This window comes from Balaenoptera physalus (genome assembly GCF_965194825.1).
Source record: "Balaenoptera physalus genome assembly, chromosome: 10".
Classification (NCBI taxonomy): domain Eukaryota; kingdom Metazoa; phylum Chordata; class Mammalia; order Artiodactyla; family Balaenopteridae; genus Balaenoptera; species Balaenoptera physalus.
In genome coordinates this window covers 89,000,579-89,014,567 of record NC_138889.1, presented here as the reverse complement: position 1 = coordinate 89,014,567, position 13,989 = coordinate 89,000,579, and the positions used below count along the sequence as shown (strand labels likewise).

At 51.7% G+C, this 13,989-nt stretch overlaps 1 protein-coding gene and 1 long non-coding RNA gene across 3 annotated transcripts in view; one reads left to right on the top strand and one right to left on the bottom strand.

The window, feature by feature from the left end:
- The window catches only part of ABTB2 (ankyrin repeat and BTB domain containing 2), a 181,768-nt gene that overhangs the window by 88,316 nt on the left and 79,463 nt on the right, over nt 1-13,989 (top strand). The window lies entirely within an intron of this gene.
- On the bottom strand, nt 8,792-13,604 carry LOC309636917. Its single transcript, XR_014250315.1, has 2 exons — nt 9,606-13,604; nt 8,792-9,277 (listed from the first exon to the last, which is right to left on the bottom strand). It is a non-coding gene; the product is annotated as an uncharacterized lncRNA (long non-coding RNA).

Here is a 13,989-nt window from a genome sequence, read left to right as displayed (position 1 = left end):
GTTCTGTGGCCGCTTCTAGACTAAAAACTCTTCTTCATATCTTAGAGTCCCAGAGGTCTCCTGGAGACTTAGTTTCTCTGAGTTGCTTTTGACGAGTTCTAAATGTTTCAGTCATGTGTTTTCTTCTCTGACGCCGTAGAAGCAGGTCTTCCTGAGCCGCACATGGCTCTTGGGTTCTTTTTCTTTTAATTCCTCCCTCCCATGTTCAAGGCATATTTGTTCATTCTGGAACAGTTGTTCTCCATGTGTGCTCGGAACGGACTTATTCAAGTCCGAATGGACAAGTCAGAACTCAGAGGTCAGTGTCAAGACCTGTCTTCATGAAAACCCAACTTACGGGACCAGGACTTGCCGCCCTTCATACTAACTCTTGGGGATCATTTCATGTGTGAGGAATAATGGAGTTTTACTGTATAATTAGAATTTTTAAACAAGTTTGTGTTTAAGCAGCTAAGCTCCAGAGAAGGCATTTGAGTCCTATGAGTGCCCTGTATCTGGGTGAACCACGGTGTCCTAGTGATTCAGAGCAACCCAAGAGACGCTGGGCTGCGGACGGGGCAAATTCTGTCTCATTCTTGCAGCTGCATAGCTAGTACCATCCACAAAATGGAGAACTCACCAGCTAGATTTTTCAGGAGGTAATTTTCCTTTGGGGTAGCCTGGGGCTCCCCTGGACCATTCCCTCTCCAGTGAGTGAGTGAGTGAGTGAGTGTGTGTGTGTGTGTGTGTGTGTGTGTGTGTGTGTGTGTGTGTGTGTGTGTGTTTTTGTGGCCAGAGACTGGGAAAAGAGACTTCTTGAAACATGTTTCACTTGGGAAAGAAAAAAAAAGAATCGTTGGCGATTTTGCCTTGAGTGTTTGGAACCTGACACCAGCCTCGTTTTCCTCCACTGAGCCTCCAAATGTCACACTGTGCAGGTTGCCGACACTGTTTCTCATTACCGACTTGATTCTCCCTGCACCCGGCCTCCTTTCCCCAAACAAACCCCTTACATCTCGAAGGTCAGAACCCCGGACAGCTTTTTATGCAGCCACCAGATGGTGTTTGCTTTAGCATAGATCCACGAATGATATGTTATTATAGTAGAGGTGCCGAAAATTATATGACAAAACCGGGTTTGTTTCTCTGCTAGAAACCCAAGGCTGAAATACTGCAGTATTCCTTCAAGCCTGACTCAGAAGACGAAAGGGAGCCTTTCCCAGAATTAGGGGGCATTCACCAGGGACCAGAGGGAAAAAAATAACATTGCACTGGTCACTAGTGGCTGGGCTGGTGGTTTATTTTCTGTCTGTGTCTTATTAAATTTGCGTTTTCCATTTGACTTCTCCTTGTGTGATTTATTTCTGCCTCTAGATGTCCCCCAGCCCATCCCCCAACCCAGGAGATTATAAACTGACAGTAGTGTGGGTATCACAGTTAGCTGAGACTCATCAGTTGGATTTCACGAAGGAACAGGAATGGGAATGAGTGTTGGGTTAGTGCCAGGGTGTTTGGTAAGGACCGAATGCCCACCCAGTGCATTATACCATTTTTAAAATAATTAATTAATTAATTCGGTTGTGCCAGGTCTTAGTTGCGGCAGGCGGGCTCCTTAGTTGCAGCTCGCCTGCTCCTTAGCTGTGACACGTGTGCTCCTTGGTTGCGGCTGGTGGGCTACTCAGCTGCGGCTCACCAGCTCTTTAGTTGTGGCATGTGCACTCTTAGTTGCAGCATGCGTGTGGGATCTAGTCCCCTGACCAGGGATGGAACCCGGGCCCCCTGCATTGGGAGTGTGAAGTCTTAACTACTGCACCACCAGGGGAGTCCCACATTATACCATTTTGGATGGAATGGCCATATGCTGAGGATTGGATTGATCCTAAAGGAAATGATCAGGAGTTCAGTTTCATGTAAGCAGGCATTGGAATGTCCTCAAGGCCAGCATGGGATCACACTATTGTTTTCCCCCTTTAATTATGGCTCCTGGGACAAGACTGGTGGAGGAGGGAAAGAATTTATCTCATTTCTCCCTCCCTCTCTTCATTTTTAGAAAGGTATCTTGAAACCACACAGCAGCTTAGAAGGATCTTGAATCCTGACCACCTAGCCACTCTGGTCTGAGGAGACCGTGCCCCAGGCTCTCTGGAACCCTCCACCATGTTCCTTCTCAGTTTAGAGGAGGGAAAGGTGAGAAAGTGACGTGTCCAGTTAATGGTAGAGCCAGAATGGGGCTCCATCAGGGCTATCTCCCCTGGCCCTCAGGTCAGAAGTCAAGTTTGGGTATAAAAGTCATGTAATGGAAATGGTTTGGGAGCTTTGAGTATTCAATCCAATTCAACCTGAGCAAATCTCTGAGCTTCAGTTTTGTTATCTGTAAATGGGGTAAATATTGCTTGCCCTGCTCACCTGAAAATTGAATGTTATGGTATATATGGAAGTACTTTGTACAAAATATGATTTTTTACCTGTGTTGTCTAGTGTGGTAGCCACTAGCCACATGTGGCTATTAAAATTTATTTAAAATTAAAGTAAAAATGTGGTTCCTGATACTCACTGGCCTTATTTGGTAGCCTAGTGGCTACCACATTCACTAGCACCATCGTATAAGAATATAAGGAAGTGGGTGGTAATAGAAGCGTCCCTTCATTCTGGGGTCAGAGTCCCCGCTCCCCCCAAGAGGTCCCTCCCCCAGGGGGCTCACAGCCCAGCTGGGGAAGAGGAGACTTTCCTGAGAGAAGCACACTGATGGTCAGTCCCGGAGGGCGGTTCCGAGTTCAGGCTCCAGGGTTCAGCAAGGGAGGTAAGCCACCTGACACAGCCTGGTCCCGCACCGGAGCCCCACGATGCCACACCTGGGAGGGTGATGACTGGGGCCACGGTGAGAGGCCAGGCACACAGGCCCTGTCCTGAATCTTCACGTTTCCCCACTTCTTTTTGGTCTATTCCCTGAAGTGGCCACATCTGTGCCCTTGCTGGGCTGACTCCCTTAGGAGTAGCACCTTTAGGGCTGTGTGGGCAGCTCACAGTGACCACTGCTTAACTGGTCCTCCTCAGTCACAGCGGGAAGGTGCCATCTGGAGAGCAGGAACCCAGCCCCACTGGACCGCAGGGGGGCCACTGGCCCCTTCCTGGAGAATATGGAATGGGGACCTAGGGAGAGTGACCAAGTTCCTAAGAGCCAGTCCCCAGTGTGCCCTTGTTTACAGAGAAGCTCTGGAAGAGAGGAGAGCAGAAAGGAGAAGACAGGGGGAGGGGGGGACAAAGGGGGTGTGTGCGTTATCTTCTCAATCCTCGGTCCCAGTACTGTCCCGAGGCTCAGCTCTCCTGCCTTTGGGCTCCACCTGCTTTTTTTTTTTATTTCCTCCTTATACTCCAGTATGTCTTTTATAAATTGTGACCGCAAGAGTCCTCCCTAACCTAGTGCCAGGGCCAATGAAACTACCAGCTGGGCCAGAGGAGGTTGGGTGGTCTCCAGGGAGACCATGGGTGACTGGACCTGGGCATCTGGCCATCTCCTGCCTTGCCCCAGGTGGCCGTCACCTGGCCCTGGCATAGCTCAGGGCCTGACTCCATCCCTCCTTCCACAGCAGGAAGAGCCACTTCCATAGCTGCCGTGAGTGGAAATACCTCCTATCAGTGCTGACCCTGAGCACTGCACCCCCCAACCCCAGCTAATCCCCATGTCCATCCTGGGGAAAACCCAACTCCGTTAGCTCCACGGCATTCTTCCCAGATGACAGCAGGGCTTGCCCGCTGCTAAGTCAGAACGCCCTGGCCCCTTCCAAGCTGGAAGCATCACTGCCACCGTCTCCCCTCTCAGCACCTGCACCCAGGTCACTTGTTTACCTGGAGACCTCACCTGGGCCACGAGACACAGATGCCTGGGATTCTTCACTTCCTTCCTTCAGAAAGACTCGGGGCACCGCTCATGACACTGCCCTCCCCTCGCACCACCCCCTCTCCGCACCGCCGCCTCCCGCGGCGGCCACTACTCACTCCGCGAGAGCCACAGAGGAAGCCAAACGCCCTGGTTATCTCAGGTTCTTCCTGCCTGGGAAGAGGGCCCTCCTCCCTCCTCCACCACTGGAAGGGAGTTCAATGCCTTCTTCTGTGCCCGAAGGATGGGCTCCTTCTCTGGTTCAGGGCACTTGAGACAAAACTGCCTTGTCTGACCATCACCTGCTTGGGCTTAAAACTACCACGCCCCCCTCCTTCGCTCTCCCGTGCTGAAGTCTGCCGTCCTCCCCAGGGCAAGGTATAAGGGCAGTGACCGCGCCGACTCGTATTTTCCCATATGTTATAGTAGCAGAGTGATAGCAGCACTGACAGCATAAGAAGTCACGATTTCAGTAACTTAAGAAACCATCTGAACACTTATGAAATGCCAGGTACTGAGCTGAGTGCTGGGCAGACACGGTTTCATTAAACCCTCACAAGCACCTTGGGAGGAAGGGACTATTATGTTTTCCGTGTTACGGATGAGGAAGCTGAGGCTCAGGAAAGCGAGGTAACCGCCCACGGCTTATGGCTGGTGACTGACAGAGCCTGGAATCAAACCCCCAATACGAGGGGAAGGAGGCGGACAGTGTCCTCCACAAAGCCAGTCACCCCAACATCCCCTTGGTGCTTGGGGGAGGGGGGTGTGTTTTGGGGGGTTGCTGTATTTCTCAGCATATCCACCTCCTTTGACAAAGAGCCCCGCCTCACCCTTCAGCCCTCACGCTGGCAGAGCAGAAATAGCGTCAGGTTGTCTGAACAGCACCTCGCCCTTCACAGGGCCTGATTCACTGGGAGTGATGCGCTCCCACGCCCCCCGGCAGCCTCGCCCCGTCTATTATGGTGTGGTTGTCATAGAAGAAGGGGAGAGCCACCCTCCTTGCCTCTGAGAGGCCCCTCCTACCTTCCCTGTCCCACAGCCAGGCTGGCCTCTGCTCCTAAGCCGGGGGGAACGTTCATCTCTTAGCTGCCAGCTTCTCTTTACCAGTGCACAGGCACCTGCCCTCCTTCCCTTCCTCCGCGGCGTAATGTCAGAGATTCAGGAGGGGTGACTATAGAGATTGAGGATATGTACTTTGATGTCAGAGCAGTATGAGTCCTGTTCTGCCCCAGTCAGCTGTGTGACCCTATGAGTCACTTAATCTCTCTGAACCTCAGTTTTCTCATCTGTAAAATGGGAGTGATGGTTTCTACCTCTCCGCATCATTCTGAGTATTGAATGAGCAGGGGGTGATTTGCACAGTGCCTGACACATGGTAGGATCGCAGTAACAGTAGCTGCAGTTTTATTAAGGGAGGCACCTGATCTGCGTGCTGCAGAAAGAAGCTGGGGGTTGGTGCCATCCCTCTTGAGGGGAAGTCTCAGTCAAGGCTACTGGGGTTTGGGAGGAACTGGTGTGGAGACTGGAAGGATGAAGTGTCTTTGTGCCACGACTGTTCACTTTCCACATCCATTCCTCGTCTCCCAGAACTGAGTCTCATCTTCATGTAGCAGGGAGCTGCCCCTAGGGGTCATTTGAAGAATTGTTTCAGTTGCCCAAAACCTTGTCATTTGGTGTCTATAAAGCCCCCTTTTTCCCTCCTTGTGCCAGCAGGGAAGGGATTCTGGATTCACATTTATCATTACTTTATTCAGCAAGTATTTACTGTATGTGCACCACGTGCCAGGCATTTTTGTGGGTGCTGGGACTAAATCCCCCGCCCCTATGGAACTCACATCCGGTAGTGCCGAAAGCCTGGAAAGGCCCTCTCAGGAGATCTGCAGAGACTTCTCTTGCGCTGGAAGCTTCATTGTCTCCCTGTTGCCTGTGGATGAGACACAGGCTGCTTGCCGCCTGGGTACCCTCCGCCTCCACTTTCCTTGTACGCATTTCCTGCTTGCCTCTCGCTTGAGCGTTCTGCTCCCCCGAGACCCCTCTTCTTTCTGTTCTAGGGCAGCTGACACTTTAATGCCTTTACCCCTCTGTCTGCCTGAGCTCCCCAGCTCCTCTTCAGGGCCAGCTCAAGTCGTCACTAAGTCCCCCGTGAAGCTGTCCCAGCCACTGAGCGCCATCGAGGTTGTTCTGCCGGGGCCACCCATATGCTTTGACACTGACAAGGTCTTACCGACCACACCGCTGGCTTTGTGAGAACAGGCCTGTGAGTTGGGCCTTTTCAGCTCTGCTGATGGTGTGCAGAGACGGTGCTGAAGAACTATTTCCCTGACCGGGACAAAGCTCTGAGTTAGGTGTTCAGGTGGGGTCAGGCTCAAACGGCCTTGCCTTTCTCAGAAGGTCTTGGAGTGACCTACCCAGGTGGCCTGCCCTCTTGCCAATGTTCTGAGCCTCAGCGGTAAGGCCCTGTCATATTAGAGGACATTCCCAAAGTGCTTCTAACTCCCTGAGATGCCTCAGGGGTTATTCTGGTCAAAGACAGTTTAAGCTGGTTGCTTTTATAGAATCTGATTTAAATTTCCACCCAACTCTGGCTAGTTCGGTGTAAAACTAGTATTTCACCACTTCTTGGCAACGTTTTCAGTTGCTCATTGATACCTATGTGACACTACAACTGCTATAGCTCAGGGGCCAGACTCAGACTCGTCTCTAAAGGCACAGTCCGCACAGGCACCAGGCACGGACGGCTGAGCTACCATCACTGAGTCGGCACTGGTCTGTGGGTCCCAACTCCAGCCCACGGCCAACATCTGCTTACGTGCAAGTCACGGCCACCTTTGCAGTGAATTCGTGTTGCAAGCATATTGTATCTCTGTGATGCATCAGAGTTTTTAGGGTTTTAAGTAAACATCATATCATGACTCCATCCGTGAATTTTGCAGTTAAAATACCCCCCAAACTCAACATGTCCGTCTCTTTAGAAGTTGTACATTTGTGTTCATTTATGAAAACCACACTTGTGAATTAATTCACTTGTTTTACATTCTTAAGTGAGCTGAGGGGAGGGTGTCGTGATCACGTCAGGGGCCTGAGTGGTCCTTCAGGTTCTTCTCTGAAGGTAAAGCCACCTCTGAAGTGAACTGGGCTGCAATTCCGCTTCACATTCTGCTTTTTAATCATTCCTGCTTTGGGTCACCGTGTCCTGGAGTGGAAAGTGGAATGAAAATGGAGTTGTAATTGAAGGTAGTGAGGAAGTCTCTTTTTTATAGGAAACTTGCACTTAACCCTTTGAAAGAATGAACCATTACTCCCTGGCATTCCCTTTGTATAAATGTGGGTTTTTCCACAGCGGGTTCCTAGCTGTGCAGGACCCCAGCCCCAGGTGCGGCTCTTTTTCCCCGTGCTTGGGTATGCAATCAGCACATACGTGCCTTTCGCCGAGCATGAAGCACTGAGATGCTCCAATTTAAGTTTCTTTCTCCCCTACACCTCTGAACCTACTTCTTCATGTACAAAATAGTACCAAAAATAGCTTTTCTCACAGAGTTGTTGGGAGGTTAAATGAAATGACGCATGTGAAGTGCTTAGCAGGGCATCTGGTTTGCAGTAAACGCACAATCACTGCCAGCCTTTGCTGACATTGGTGGTGAGAGTCGCTGCTTTGCTAGGATTTCTGCTGCTCTGCGGCCCCAGGAGGGCCTTAGCTCCTCAGTGGATGCATCTGTAGCGCTTCTCTTCGGGGCTGTTGAGGGCAGCAGAGGCAGTGGTGGTGGGAGAAGCCCGCTCGGAAGCTTGTGATGCCAGCGGCCACAGCATCAACTGGTCAGCGGGCCAAGGCGGATTTACACAGGAGACACTGGCCCAGCTTTTTAAGAAACCGAACTTCTGGCAAAAAAGTGATCTGTTGAGCCTTCCCAGTGTGAATACAAAGAAATATCATTTGTGTAATGTCAATAGGAGCTTTATAAAAAAAACACACACAACCTAAAGAAATAAGTGGGGGTTTCTGTTGTAAGAGGGTACAAAGCAAGTTGGGATGGCTCACTGTGCAAATACTGAGATGAAGGTGTAGGGAGACCAGATTCTTCTTCCAAAAAACAAACCAAAGGCCCCTTTGTTGCAGATCGGACAAGAGGTTGCCTAGCCTTGGCCACTCTCGTTGAACTTGTTTAAGAAGCCCACCTGATGCCCTGACTGGTTTCCTCCTTTTTTTGTTTGGCTGAAGAGTCTTCATTTGAACAGAATCCTCTCCTTTTAGGAAGGGAGATAAGGATGGAGAACCGGGTGGTGGCTCCTGCACTTGGGCCCTCGAAGTCCCCACTGGTCCAGCACACCCTGCCCACACCCCTCAAGTCCTCCCCGGGGCTTGTGCCAGTCCTGCTTGGGGCACTGGGCCGTGAGTAAGGCTTACATGCTTCTGGCTTCCAGTGTGTCCGTGAGGAGTCGCCACACCAAGGCTGATCCCGAGGGTGTGGGTATGACCGAGGCAGCAGCCTTAGGTAGGAGGTGCTCCAGGAGTAGTGAGGGCATCCGACTCAGCGTGCTGGGGCTGGGGGAGCCAGAAGCCTGGGCTCCCGGCCGGCCCCTCAGCCCCTCCACTGCCATTTGTATGAGGCTGGCTGCTGGTGGACACACATTGCCAGGCACTGACAGCAAAGACCAATCCATAAATGACAGACATTTGTGGTCCCAGGATGAGGAAGACCTCTCTCCTCTCCTGGGGTTTGTGTGTTTCTGTGTCTGCAGCATCAAGGGCTAGGGTTCTTCCCCAGGTTACAGTATAGTCCAGAACAGCAGTCTAGCTCCAGACACTTGGTGGGGACAGCCTTGGGAGGAGCTGGTGGGTCCTGGGCTTTTCAGCCATACCTGGCTGCTGGATCTTTTAGCCACCTTTCTACAAATAAGGCCAAGCACAATTTTTTTTTTTTAAGTTTTTTTTTTAAATTTAATTAATTAATTTATTTATTTTTGGCTGTGTTGGGTCTTCGTTTCTGTGAGGGCTTTCTCTAGTTGCGGCAAGCGGGGGCCACTCTTCATCGCGGTGCGTGGGCCTCTCACTATCGCGGCCTCTCTTGTTGCGGAGCACAGGCTCCAGACGCACAGGCTCAGTAGTTGTGGCTCACGGGCCCAGTTGCTCCGCGGCATGTGGGATCTTCCCAGACCAGGGCTTGAACCCATGTCCCCTGCATTAGCAGGCAGATTCTCAACCACTGCGCCACCAGGGAAACCCCCAAGCACAATTTAATTTTCAGAAAGAACTCTGCTCGGAGGAGCCTCTCTGTCCCTTAGGAAGAAGCGTTCTGTGAGCAGCCTGATTTCTGGGAAAGGTGTAATATAGGGTAAAGAATATCAGCCCTGAACCCAGACGGCTTGCGTTTGGATCCTGCTTGGCCTCTGGTTAGTGGGGGAAGATGGTCCAAGTTATGTCACCTCTTTTTTTTTTTTTTTTTTAATAGTTAATTAATTAAATTTTTTTTTTTTAATTTTTGGCTGTGTTGGGTCTTCGTTTCTGTGCAAGGGCTTTCTCTAGCTGCGGCAAGCGGGGGCCACTCTTCATCGCGGTGCGCGGGCCTCTCACTATCGCGGCCTCTCTCGCTGCGGAGCACAGGCTCCAGTCGCGCAGGCTCAGTAATTGTGGGTCACGGGCCCAGTTGCTCCGCGGCATGTGGGATCTTCCCAGACCAGGGCTCGAACCCGTGTCCCCTGCATTGGCAGGCAGATTCTCAACCACTGCGCCACCAGGGAAGCCCTATGTCACCTCTTTGTGCCTCAGTTTTCTCACCTGTAAGTTGAGGATGGTGACGTAGTAGCAAACAAAGACCACTCTGTGTGTGTTCTGTGTACTTCATACCGTAATTCCTGCCTTCCTCACAACCCACCCTATGAGGTGGGTCCTGTTATTATCAACCTATCACCATACTGGAGGCACACAGTTCATCAGTAATTAATCAGGTTAACAATTTATAATAGTGCCTGGGTCCTAATGTGCTCTCAATAAATGTCACTTATTTTTAATTTTCTGTTGCATGCTTCCATTCTGCCCTTCTACCTCATAGCCAGGGTTAGACTTGGTTTATTCCTTGACTTGAGAAACCTCAGTGGGGATTTGGCTGATAAGAGCTTTTAGAGATCCAGGCTTCAGAGAGCAGCTCTCTCCGATGGAATCTTCAGGCTCTCAAGTGGAGATGGCCAAGGCAGCCAGAAGTACCTTGGATGGCCAGTGTCGGGCCTGGGTGCTGCCCCCCTGCAGGTGGAATTCTCTCTCTGGGGAAGGGGCAGCAGCAGTGCATTCACCCTCCCTCAGGTAGGACTGGCCGTCAGGAAGGCTCCCCCTGCCTCTGTTTTCCCCGTCCCCTGTACCCCCTGGGGCTCTGGGGGGTGGGGGGAGAGGCCTTCCCTGAGCCCCAGGCGGAATTAGTTCTTCTGCCCTGAGTGCTCACAGCACCCTCTGCTTCCCCTCTCATAGTACTCATTTGTTCATTCCCTCCCTCCCTCCCTCATTCATTTATTCACTCATTCAACAAATATCTACCCCTCTAGGTCATCGCAAAGCCCAGAGCTGATCTCCCTGTGCTATGAAACTAGCACAGTATTGTGAAGCAATTATACTCCAATGAAGATCTATTAAAACAAAACAAAACAAATATTTACCAAGTGCCTGTGCCGTACCAGACACTGTTTCGGGTGCTCGGGACATGTCAGGAAATAAAAGACACACAGATGTCTGCCTTTGCATCCTAGTGGGGCTGGGGGAGATGGGAAGACGGTCCACAGTAAACACGGGCAGTATACGCCAGAAGGTGGAAAGGGGGAATGAGCAAGGTAAGGTGGATTGGGGGCACAGGGGTGTGGGGAGTGAAGTTGGAGTTTGCAATAGGATGATCAGGGTGGGTCTTATGGCTGTTAAACACGGGCTGGAGGGAGGGGAGAGATTTCGCCCTGTGGAAAAATGGGAGAGGAATATTCCAGGCCGAGGGGACAGCCTGCATGTCAGCCCGCAGGCCTGACGAGTTCCAGTGAGGACACATGGCAGTAAGATCTGAGGAGCTCTGGGGCAGCCTTGTAGGGCCTGAGAGGACATCTTCAGCTCTCGCCTTTGACTCTGAGAGAGACTGGGGGACGTGATCTGAGGTATTTACTGGAGGGATAATTCTGAGTGCTGTGTTGAGTCTAGACGTGGGATGACCTCGGTGGCATTTCTTGATCCGTATGTCTTTCCTCTTAGATCGTAGACCCCCTGTGGGCACGGGCTGTGGTCTCGTTCTGCTGCTGTAACGCCGGCAGCCCGTCATTTGTTTTCCATGAACGACTCACGGAAAGCTGTGCTGGGGCCTTTGGTCCCAGGTGTGACAGGAACGGAGGGAGGCGTGGGCAGCTTTCACCCTTAAGGAAGAGGCTCTGGGTTGCACCTGTGGCAGACCAGCTGGGGCCCAGGCCTCCGGGCAGAGGAAGCAGTCCACCGCGAAGCTCCCGTTTGTCTACGTGATGAGACTGGGTCGGAAAGGAGCCCCGGGTGTGCAGAGGTGCACGAGAAGCCACAGGGAGGGGGCGGCCTGTGGCCAGAAGACGGCCTCCCTGTGAGTAACCTGGATGTCAGCGCCTGCTCATCCTGCCCTCCCCCAGGCCCCTCTGGATCAGAGGAGGAAACGGACAGAAACCAGGACAGCTGGAGACAAATTGCTCTCAGACACCGCTGGTTCCTCAGGTGTCTTGGCACCTCACGGGCCTCGGGTCTGCCCGGCACGCATTTCCAGTGGGTGGCTTGCAGTCTGCTTCCACAGAAAGACCCCCAGGCGGGTTCCCACTGAGGAGGTGATTTCCTAATGGGAAGACCCAAAGAATCAGCAGGGCTCTGGCTTTGAGGCAGGGCTCGTGGGGAGGCGGTGTGGTGAGCCGGGCGCGAGCATCAGTACCGAGAGGGAACTGCACAAGTGTGGGTTGCTTCTGACCTTGGGAGGTTTCAGTTGTATCAAGTGTAAAATAAAGAGATGACACACAGCCAGGCATGGGGCTGTCTGCAATCAGCGTAACAACAGCAAAAGCTAACACTTGTTGAGGACTGTGTCCCAGATCCTAAGTTAAGTTCTTCCTGTGGATTTATTTATTTAATGTTTAAAACAATCTTATAAGGTAGGTTCTAGTATCCCAGTGTTACGGACAGAGAAATTGAGGCCTGAAGAGGTTAAACAAGGTGCCCAAGGTCACCCAGCCAGGAGGGTAGGGGTGAGGAGGGTGAGTGGGAGTGAATATTGAGAGTAACCCAGGCAGACTGACTCTAAACGCAGCTCTTGGCCACTGCGGTGAGGACTAGATGAAATTAAATGAGATGATCTGCATGAAAGGCTTAATAATACAGGCACAAAGCGAGCCTCACTCAGTCCTAACGAAGGCACTGGCTGCCCCTGTTTCCTGCATGCTTTATTACCCTGCATTTTGTGCTGGGGGCCCAGCTGTAGATTATTCTAGTCACATACTAAAAATGTGCAGGGTTTTCAGTCTCTTTGTTGCCGGTGAAACTGGTGGTTATCTGCTTTTCCCACAGCCAGTCAGCCGAGGCCTGCTGGCATTTTCACTTTGAGCTTTGAAAGATCACGGGAGTCCTGATAGAGTGTCTTATCTCCTAAGTGTTTTAGAGCTGTTTATTCATTTAACGACTGGAAGTGATTTTTTAAAAGAGAGAAAGCACCTCTTTTGGCCAACAGTGACATCTCCGGAGGCCAGCATCTGGGTCCCCAGGGCAGGCCTGCTGTGGTCTGCCGGTACCTGGGATGGCTGCTCAGAGGGTAGCCGATCTGGTTTCTCTTTGTATCTCCAGGGCTAGTGCAGGGCCTGGCATGGGACAGGCGTGGAAAGAAACAGAGGTAGTTTGTGAATTATGGCCCCATATAGCAGCGTTAGACTCAGGATCCAAAGCTTCAAATTCCATACGTTCTCCAGACACGTCCACTCCACTCCTAGGGTACAGAAGGGTCTTGGCCGCAGGCAGGTGGGGTTTTCCAGACAGTTTCATATAAGCCAGTGGAATGCCCTCTGCTGAGTCACTGTACCTGGGGATGGGGCGGGTCGTTGAAGAAAGAGCCTTGCTTTGGACACCTCAGGGCTCCATTCCCGTCCAACCTGATGCTTGACCTTAGGGCTGTCCCTGGGCTTCAAGTTCTCCCCTTTCAAACACTGAATCTGTGCTAAGCACATTCCATGCAAGATCTTGTCTTGTCTTCATAGATGCCTCCTAAGAGGATCAATGTTGTTGTTCTCATTTTTACAAATAACAACAATCTGTAAAATAGGTTTAAGGCTAGGACCTATCTCCTGGGATTATTTTTGAGGATTAAATGAGATACTGGATGGGAAGTATTTAGCAAGTGTTCTAGAATGGACTAAGTGCTCATCGAAGTTAGTGATTTCTGCTTTTGGAGGCAGAGGGAGAGGGCGGCGGTTATGGATGAGGCAAGTGGGGCTTGGAAGGGTTAAGTGATTTGTCCTAAGCAGAGGCAGGATCTGACAGGGGCTGTCTCTCCCACCTCTCTTCCCCCTTCAGTGGGGTGATAACAGCCTCCCGCCTATAGCTGCAGAGTGTTCTTGAGAAGCCGAGGTTATCTTGGGTGTGATAGAAAAGGTGGAAAGTTCCACCAGCTGGCACATCTCCTCCTTAGGCCTCTACTTCCTCATCAGGCTCCCTGACGTAGGTCACCTGTGAACTGTGTGGGGCAGGGGGAGATGAGGAGAGGCGGGAAGAGGCCTTGGTTCACCTGGGCCCACTCCCGGGGTAAAGCTCTCAGTAAGCACCTGGAGTCCTCCACGTAGGGGCTGTGAAGTGGGAGGGTTGTTTGACCTCTAAGCTCCAGTTGTCTCCTCTGGAAAATGGAGACACAGTGGTGCCCATCCTGTGGAGACTTTGAGGAGATGATGCAATGTGAACGACTCAGCTCGGTGCAAAAGTGCTCAGAAGCCTGCGGTGATTCACTAGCTCCGTCACACGCCTGAGGACAGGAGACCCCAGCTGGTCATTTTCTCCCACAAGTCCACACCCCTCCTCCCCCAGGACACCAGTCCCTCTCCTTCCTCAGAGTTAATACAGGTACACCTGCAACGGAGCCCTCTTACAGCATCCCTACCCCTCCTGCCACCTCTCCCCCCGGAAA